The following is a 10,411-nucleotide window of genomic DNA, read 5'->3' on the forward strand; positions in this document are numbered from 1 at the left end:
AAATATCGGCATCGGCCAGAGAAAAACCCTTATCGGTCGACCTCTATTGCTGACACTTAAATTAATTGTTTTGCCACTTTTGCACTTTACTTTTGCACTTTAAAAAAAAAGTTTATTTGTTATGCATGTGTCATGGTCAAGGTGTGTGGAGGCAGGCAGGATGACGAGGACGACAAGGATTCAAATAAGGATCTTTAATGTAGAGACAACAAGGCAGATTCGGGTAGAGGAGACACACACACTCAGGGTAAAATTCACAGTAACCGACAATACTAGATTATCTATTGCTGACACTTAAATTAATTATTACTTAATTAGTTAATTATTAATTAGTTATTAATGTATTTTGAATGCTAAGGGAGCTTTATTTTTTTCAAAAAAAAATAATGCTTATTTGTTATGCATGTTATGTATGTTTATTGAAAACAAGTTTTGTAATAACCAATTGTTCCAGTCCGGACCTTTGAATGTAGACTTTGAGAACCCCTGCTCTAGACCTTGCCTTTTTTTTTTTTATTCACTGCCCTGCTTTTTGTATTTTTACATTCCACTGCACTGTATTTCCATTTTTTTATATAAACATGCACTAGGCAGAATTGTTTTACTGTTGTTTTTGTGTCTTGTGTTTTTTGCAGTGTCTCACGCACAACACTGTTCTAAAAACGTGACACTCAAGTTAAAAGTAGTTGACTTTTAAAAAACATGTAAACGTGCACTAGAACCGACACGTTCGACCATTGCGCTCACGTCTTTTGAAGTGTCTCGCACATGACACTAAAAACATTGTAAAAACATGGTCCTCAAGTTAAAAGAGATTCCATATTTAAAAAACGCGTCTGTAGACCTTGCATTTTTTTTCATTCCTGCTCTGCATCTCATGTTTTAAATGCAAAAACACATCCTGTGTGAATGAATCTGTCCTTAGTGATCTTGATCTTTCATGTTTACATTTCTTAGTATAGCTTACAGTGGGTACGGAAAGTATTCAGACCCCCTTACATTTTTCACTCTTTGTTATATTGCAGCCATTTGCTAAAATCATTTAAGTGTCTATACTTCACAGTATGGCAAGGGTTGGGGCTGTTTTAGAAATTATATTTTTACTTTGTTATCTACCATCTTCAGAAGATTTGCTTTTCTGGTCCACTCTGTAGCCATTGATCAAGATATGAAAAGATGTTTTCAGTCAATGAGTTGCTAATATTTTATTACAGTGAATCATTTATGAATTATGCATGGCCCAGAATGCTCAGAATGTCCTAAATTGTGTCTGTCAGATGATTTATGATGTGTGTAAATGTAGGACGCATCTAGTGTACCGGAACTAACAGCAGACAAACAAATATACAGAGTAATGGATCATCTCCATGCTTGATAAAGAACTTAATTTCAATTTCCTTAAATTAGTGCATAATTTGAACAGATTAATGATGTCATCTGGGGTTCTGTTATTTAAAAAAAAAAACATTCTTTGGGAAAATACAAGGAACATTTACAGAGGAATGGCATTGCCAGTTCCCAGCATGCTTTGCATGCAAATGGATGGGAAGAGTAAATGTTTTTGTGTTTTTGAGTAAGATGAAAGATAAAGTGTCAAATGTTGTTATGTTGGTTACCATTGAGGTGATGAGTGGAGCATTCAATACATCCATATTTATATGATCTTATATATGAATAAAATAAAAATAATTTGTTTTGTGGTTCCACGTGGCAATGTGTTTTATATGAGATTTTACATTAAATATTCACATAAATTTATATAAACCTCTTTATATTTTAATATATTTTTTATTTATTTTTATTATATAAAATAAATTATATATATATATATATATATATACATACACAATTTACATTGAGAAAAATATTAATTATTTGTATAATTTAGATTTTAAATAAATTTAAATAAATAATGTCATAATTTTAATAACTGAATAATATTTGAATATTTAGATTTTATGTCATTTAAAAAGAAAATTCCATGACATGTAGAGCCACAAAATAACTTTAAAAAAATATATAGATACTATCTGTTATAGATATTCTATAGATAGATATATAGATAGATAGATAGATATAGATACAGTTTTTTGAGGGTTATACCATTAATAATTAACAATAATAATTAATAATTTCACACCTCATGAAAAAAACTGAAATACTCTCACTTTCCCATCTCTGGCCCCGTGCGTTAGTTTTCGATGTGGATTTAGAAGGAACATGAAAAGCTAGGGTAAGGGACTAGAAAGAGAAAGTTAAAGGTGGGCTGGAGAGAAAGCTGGGTCTCTGGGGAGAGGAAAAGGGGGCAGAGATGTATAGCGTCTGGATGGATGCTTGGCAAAGAAAAAAAGATTAGAGCAAAAAGGATGAAAAAAGCAACAACAACAGAGCCGCATTCATTTTCTTAATGGTGCCTGAGCATCTGACCCAGTGCAAAGCTGTTGGGGTTTCAGGGGAAAACAAGGCCTCAAAAACCAATGCTGATGTACCCCGTCCTTTGCTTGTCACTTTGGCAGGACATCAGCGGTGGTGGTTAACCTTTTCGGCGTGTCTAAAGGCAGCAGAGGTTTGCTTTGAAGCTCAGGACGGATGCAGACAGAAGACTTTAATTATGCCCTGATTAAATGGGAGTCTTACTGCCACGATGGCGTTCGCTCGTTGCCTCCTTACCCTTCAATACTTAATCAGCAGCTGTCAGGGAGCCTGTGGATCAAAGACACGGCAATTTATCAACAGCAGCACATGGCCTCCCCACAGGTCAGACCCATGGGGGACCATCGGACCCCCTCGGTTCCACACACACAGACCCCTCCAAAAAAAAAAAAAAAAAAAAGAAAAAATACAGGGGTTATTACGGATAATGGATTCCAGCGGCACAATGAAACTAAGTGTGCCAACAAGCTGTCATTCATGTTTGCTGAGTAAACGACATCTCGTCTGCACTGATAACACAATGGAGGCCCACGGATGGCACATTGATTGCATTAGCCAGAGAAAAGGATGCTCGAAAGTGTGCCGTAATTCGCCAGATTTATGCGTGCATGTACCTGTGTGAGAGTGATGATTGCTATTCATTGTAATCTAGTGCCTTGCCCTTGACAGCCCTCTTAAGAGATTGCAGTTGAGCTCCCAGAGGGCAGCGCTGAGGATGAGGATGTCTCTCCAACCGAACGGGTGCAAATTGAATCCGCTGGCAACGATTAGCGATGGAGCAGGCATGATGCACTTTGGCTGTGTCCCTTTTCCCGGTGAAATGTGTCTTTGAAGTTTACCTGACACACTAGTTTGTGACCGGAGGATAAAATGGCTCGAATGGACTTCTGAAAAATATACTGCTGAGCAGGAGCTTCAACAGAGAAATGTATTCAATGGAAACAAACATCATTTAATATTGATTCACTTTCTTCAAGGACAAACATGCCTACAGATTGGGCTTTCTAAAGCATTTGAACAAAGTTTAGGACTATGAAACATTTGTTTTAGAAAGGAATCTGGCATTCGTGACTTTGCTGAGGTTTACACTCTTAAAAATAAAGGTTCCAAATAAGGATTTTTGCAGTGATGCCATAGAAGAACCATTTTAGGTTCCACAAAGAACCTTTAAGTGAACAGTTCTTTTGTCCAATTGAAAGGTTCCATTGATGTTAAAGGTTCTTCATGGAAGAAATGCTTGGATTTAGATGTTATCAAATGCTTTGGATCACCTTCAATGTGAGAAAAAGTTGAGATGAAATGGAAGTAGAAACAAATCCTTTTCTTTGTTATTGTGATGTACATCCAAATTGAGCAGATTATTGAAAATGAAAGAAATGTAGGGGAGGAACTTGGTTTTATTCTACGGTTGTTGATTGGATGGAGGCAGATCTGAATGTGAGTTTGAGGTCGATTGCAAGAAAGGGGCGGAGTTTAAGCGGACGAAAATAATTGGTAAAGTCCTGCATAAGTCATCGGAAAGAAGTCTGGTTCACGATCAGATTAATAATGTGCATTCAGAAAACTGATAGTGTGAAATTTCATTGCATGCCGACTTTTTTTGTGTTTTGCAACTGTGCTTTATCTATCACAGCTTAATAGACTCATAATTATGAGCCTTTATTGTACATTACAGGAATTTTTTATGTTGCTCTGCAGTTCAGCAAATATTTTCTTAATTTCTATTGGTAGTAAAAAAAAAAAACAACAAAAAAAAACCTTTTCTCAACCCAGTCACATCGTTGGATACATCCAGTGTCAAGGGGTGTCAAACTCAATTCCTGGAAGGCCGGAGCCCAGCAGAGTTTAGATTCAACCCTATTTAAACACACCTGATCCAACTAATCAAGTCCTTCAGGCTTATTTGAAAATTACATGGAGCAGGGTTGGAACAAAACTCTGCAGGGCTCCGGCCCTCCAGGAATGGAGTCTGACACCCCTGCACTAGAGGCTGAAGCTGCTAAATACCTTATTCGTAAAGGCATGAATAATGACTTCAAAGCGAATGCAGAAATGTACTTAAAGGGCTAGTTCACCCAAAAATGAACATTTTGTCATTTATTTTCTCTCCACTTATTCCAAACCTGTGTGAGTTTATTGTTGAGCAAAAAAGAAGATATTTTGAAGAATGTTGGTAACCAAACAGTTGACGGTAGCCATTGACTTCCATAGTATGGAACAAAATTATATGGAAATCAATGGCTACCGTCACCTGTCAACATATTAAATATGATATAATTTTCCACTTTTTGAAATTACTGTTAATGGTTTAAACCAGTCACGTAAGGTTTGTACAAATACAAATACACTCTGGTGTCTCAGTCACTCCCTAAATGGTGACCAATAAGAGTGATTTTTTTCTAAAATGAAGTTGGAAAATCAGAAAAGACTGTTGTATGCTGTGGTTTATATCAAGGATCCCCCACCCCCCTCAAAATTGACCTAAAGCTTGCAATTAAAATGATAAAATATGAATTGAATTATATACACTATTGTTCAAAAGTTTGGGGTCAGTAAGATTTTTTTTTTTTGAAAGAGAACTTTTATTCAGCAAGGACACATTAAGAAGAATGATAGTTATGACAACTTGATGGTAAAATTAAAACTCTTAGGAAAGCTTGATAACCTTTTCAGTGTCACAAGCGTGCAGGTTTACGAGTCATTAAGAAAAGTATTGAACTGTTTATTGTCTTTAAAAGTTAATTCCTCAGAAAGCTGAGAGAATAGATGCCGCTGGCTGTTTGGCTCTCTATCTGTCTCTCTCTACACAACCCAAGGCCTTTTACATCACATTTTGTCAAAACCAAGAGGCTGCTGAATATTGTTTAATAGCAACTGGAAACTACTTGAACTTGAACTGTCTGTAGGAGCATTTTGACAGAATCTTCATGTGACTGCTTATGCCTTTCGGCAACAATTAATTTTCAAAATTTTGGAGGAAGTGAGGGTGTAGGATTTAGAGACATTTTTAGTTCTCTGCGTTGCCATGTGCCACCTGTCAGCTGAGGTCTGCCAATTACTGCACACGGCTTCAAGACTGATGCATCGCACAAAACTTGGATTAACAGCCAGGAAATCCATGATAAACAATTGTAAGCCAGTTGGCAGTTGTAAACTGAAACCGAATTCTCCGACGGGCATGTAACACTCCCTTGCTGCGCTCTGATGAATTAATGAGTCTGCTCTGACTGGCATAAGAATCTAGTCTCTTATGATAGCACTTCAGCTTTGATCTACTGCAGTCATTTAAAATGCCATGCCTCCAACCCAAAAATGTCTTTATGGCTTTCGTGGAATTACAAAATAAAGGTAATAAGATTATATTGTAATCATAGAACTGTATTAAAGTCATTAGAATTGTAAATATAATTTTAAGTAGTGTATTACAATAGACAAATTATATACTTTCCCCAAAAAGTAAAATTTTAATATTGAAATATCACCACATTAACAATAAGCATTTTTCAAAATTGATAAGATTATATTGTAATCATAGAATTGTAATAGTCATTAGAATGATAAATAATTATGATGGACAAAATATACATTTTCCCAAAAAGGTTCAATTGAAAAATCATATTATTGAAATGTAAAATTTATACTTAATCCTATTTATTAGATAAATTTCCTTTAAAAAGTTATAAATTGAGTTTGAGAATAAACTGAGTAAATGTTTCATATGAACAGTCACTCGTTTTGTTCTTGAATGAATCAGTTTAACACATTTTGAGTGAATGACTCACTCATAAGTGTTATGTAGAATTAGTTTTTATTTTTATATTTTCCTATGTTTTATATTTCAACTTTTAAATTTTCGTTAAAGTTTTAGTCATTTTACTGTCACTTATGAGTTTGCTTTTATAACGTCAATTCATTTTTATTTCTGCTTTAGTTATTTTAATAAATCAATACAAATATTGTTCAACATGGCAAGTAGATAATATAAATATATTATTTTCAAGTAACTACTTTATAGTTTTGGTTTTAGTCTTAGTTTAATTCGCTATAATAACCTTGTCAGTCACGTTTTGTATGCGAAAAAAAAAAGCGTTGAACAAATCAGTTGAATGAATATATATTGACTTGTTGCCACCTACTAGAATAATGATGTAACATTCAGAAAATCAGGGGAAAATTTATATAATTAAGATTAAAAAAAAAATTTACTCAATTATAATTCTAAATATAATGAACTCTTAAAGCTGCAGTCCATAAGTTTTGCCTCTTTGTCGCCATCTCTGTTTGAAAACCTGGAATTGCAGCTGCGTGCGGAATTATCTAGCTTGCGTGGGTTGTGAGTCGGCACAGCTCCAGCGCGGATGAATCGAATGTTCTGAAGTGTATGTGTGGCAGTCAGTCACCGCACCGGTGTGTGGATCAGAGTATGTGAGCGGAGTGGAGCGGCAACAATTTCCCCTCCGTGCTCCAAGCATTCCATAATCACTCCGCTCCAGCTCCACTCTGAGTTCACCATTTCCCACTCCCGCTCCACGGCTAAAGTATTTCACTATGCTTGAAATATCAAAGTTCTGTTCAGAAATTATATTAAATGAAAAATAAATACATAATACTATTAGAATAGTTTTAACATGGTTTATTGGAACACTACAATTAACCCAAGTCCATATTAAATGACTGCTTAACTCACTTAGCTTACTTGTCTGTGCAACGTCTCTCTACTATGGCTAAGCTGAGGGTAGTTACTTCAGAAACAGAAAGAATATGCTGTAACTTTTCCGTTATTAAGATGATAAATCACAGGACAGCGTTGACCAAATTTTCTTCATTCCTGAATGTATGTGTGCGATCTGTACGTTATGTGCGAGCTTGTGTGTTCTGTCCATGTGCAGCAATGTAGCAGCTCATTAGTTTCGAGCGGAGATTAACAAACTGTACAATTTACAACATGCTTTAACTTCCCGCACTCGTCCATCGCCATTTTAACCTTCATATGTGATCCACATATCTGACAAGCTAACAAATTATGTTTAATGCGCGAGTTGGCATAATTTGTGCTTGTGACGGAGCGTTAGCGGAGCATTCTCGGAGCGAGTGAAAACCTCAACGCTCCGACTTGGGTTGTGAGTCGGCACAGCTCCAGCGCGGATGAATCGAATGTTCTGAAGTGTATGTGTGGCAGTCAGTCACCGCACCGGTGTGTGGATCAGAGTATGTGAGCGGAGTGGAGCGGCAACAATTTCCCCTCCGTGCTCCAAGCATTCCATAATCACTCCGCTCCAGCTCCACTCTGAGTTCACCATTTCCCACTCCCGCTCCACGGCTAAAGTATTTCACTATGCTTGAAATATCAAAGTTCTGTTCAGAAATTATATTAAATGAAAAATAAATACATAATACTATTAGAATAGTTTTAACATGGTTTATTGGAACACTACAATTAACCCAAGTCCATATTAAATGACTGCTTAACTCACTTAGCTTACTTGTCTGTGCAACGTCTCTCTACTATGGCTAAGCTGAGGGTAGTTACTTCAGAAACAGAAAGAATATGCTGTAACTTTTCCGTACAAGCTAACAAATTATGTTTAATGCGCGAGTTGGCATAATTTGTGCTTGTGACGGAGCGTTAGCGGAGCATTCTCGGAGCGAGTGAAAACCTCAACGCTCCGACTTTCAAAAAATCCACTTCTAGCTCCAGGCAAAATCACGCCGCTCCACTCCTCACTCCGCTCCCACTCCGCTCCGCACACATACTCTGGTGTGGATATTTACTGTATTTCGCAATCACAGATTCTAGCCTACGTCTTGGAATATATGACACAAATTTGAATTTTCACCATATATTGCCATCTGAACAATTCAAGTTTATTTGTACAGCGCTTTTCATGATACAAATCACTGCAAAGCAACTTTACAGCAAATTAAGTTTCTACAATATTTAGTGGTAGCTTATCAGTGGTGACTGTCAGTTAATGTACATATGGCAGAAATGTACGGAAAAATCAATTAAAGACGTAATCAAACAGACGATGAACACTATAAGTAACAAGTAAGTAACAAGTAACAAGTCTTCCACGTTTGTTCCGACCAACTGAGGAAACAAGCATTACCATAAATCTCACTACCAATGGTGATTAAGGGTGCTTTCACACCTGGCGCGTTTCCCCCCTTAGCTCAGTTCGTTTGGGCATATGTGAACACAGCAATCGCGCTCGGATCCGCGCCAAAACAATCGGTCCGAGATCGCCTGAAGGCGAGGTGGTCTCTGCTCGATTGAAAACGAACTCTGGAGCGGTTCGGTTGTAGTGAGAAAGCAATCTGATCCAACGGACCAACGAACCAGGCTATATCCTAATACCTCAAAATGAACCTGTGAATGTCTGTGGGTGAGCAAGTGTTTGCCATTCAAAAATCAAAGCGCACTTTATTTTATAATGCCATCTTATTGCTCTTCTTTGTAGTAGGTGCATTTTAAAAATGTTTTCCCAATCAATCCTAGACTCCTGCTCAAAGTGATAAATTATTATAAGGACAACTACAAAAAAACAACAACAACAATAAGCCCGCGAAGCTGTTATCGTTCCATCCTGACAGATGACATGCGTGACAGCTAAGTGGAATCCCGGAAAATAAACCGTGGAACTTTGACCAATGAGAGATAAGTTTACTCGCGCATGACTTGTATTAACAAATTTGGTCCGTTTAGAAACTTTGCCATGTGAAAGCGAACCGCACCAAGAATAAAAAGCAACATTGTAATAACAAAGCAATCAATTTACAGGGCTGAAAACACCCTAAATCTAAAGATCGGTTAGCTCATATCACATCAAACCATTCAAATTATTATTATTGTTATACTTTATTCTCAAATGATTAATGTTAACAACATCAGCATTCGTGATTATGAGTATAGTGTGTATTAGCGTGTAGATTTAAATTTCTGCACAGTCTAATCTAATTGTCATACTCTTCGAATTTCATATTAAGAAATTCTTTTAAACCAAAAAGCAAATTATGCTCCCTTCGAACTGGCTTTCTTTAAAATACAAATCTTCTGTAATCCCAGGCTATCTGTAACCAGAAGCACATTTAAAACGGGAATATAATTTAATTTCATTCACACGTGTTTCATAAACACATAATCCCTTATGGATTACAATCCACCATCAAAATTATACATTTAATTTATAATCATTTATGCATTTAGCAGACACTTTTTATCCAAAGCGACTTACAGTGCATTCAGGCTATACATTTTTTACCAGTATGTGTGTTCCCTGGGAATTGAACCCACGACCTTTTGCGCTGCTAATGCAATGCTCTACCGCTGAGCCACAGGAACACTTAAATGTAATTATTCCAGCTGCTGTGAGAAAAGGCTAGAAACGATCCTTCACCTGCAGGATCCTCACATGCGATAGCCTAGTAGCCGGGACAACTTCTTTATGTTTACAGACGTGACAATGACGCAGTGCCATGCTCGAATTTCCCGCAAAAACCTACCCAAACCACTCAAATTAGAAAACATTATTATAAGCTAACCGTTGTGAATCGGGCTAAAGTAAGGCGATAGTTTTGAACACTGGCTGGTTATCTACTTGCTCAAATATTGATTTCGGATCATTTTTAACAAAAAAAAGTTACAGACTGCAGCTTTAAAATAAAAATCGCTATTAAAATAATAAATATCATCTCAAAATAACATTATAAATTGATAATACATTAGCCACATTTATGTAACAATATTGTTGACAACCTCCAATGTTGCATCCCAGCAGACAGGAAACTCAGGAACGGCCTCCATGGTCGTATTAGGACAGGAAACTCTGGAACAACCTCCGCTTCAATAAGAGTAAGAGAACAGTGTGCAGCCAAAACACACATTATGGCCACACATAATGGAAGAGTGTGGGGGTGGAATGGACTAGTTACTGAACTCTGGGGCTGGAGCGGACTCGTGACAAACTCTGGAACAGGA

Source organism: Sinocyclocheilus rhinocerous, unplaced genomic scaffold, assembly GCF_001515625.1.
Source record: "Sinocyclocheilus rhinocerous isolate Xijiao unplaced genomic scaffold, SAMN03320098_v1.1 scaffold1294, whole genome shotgun sequence".
Taxonomy (NCBI): Eukaryota; Metazoa; Chordata; class Actinopteri; order Cypriniformes; family Cyprinidae; genus Sinocyclocheilus; species Sinocyclocheilus rhinocerous.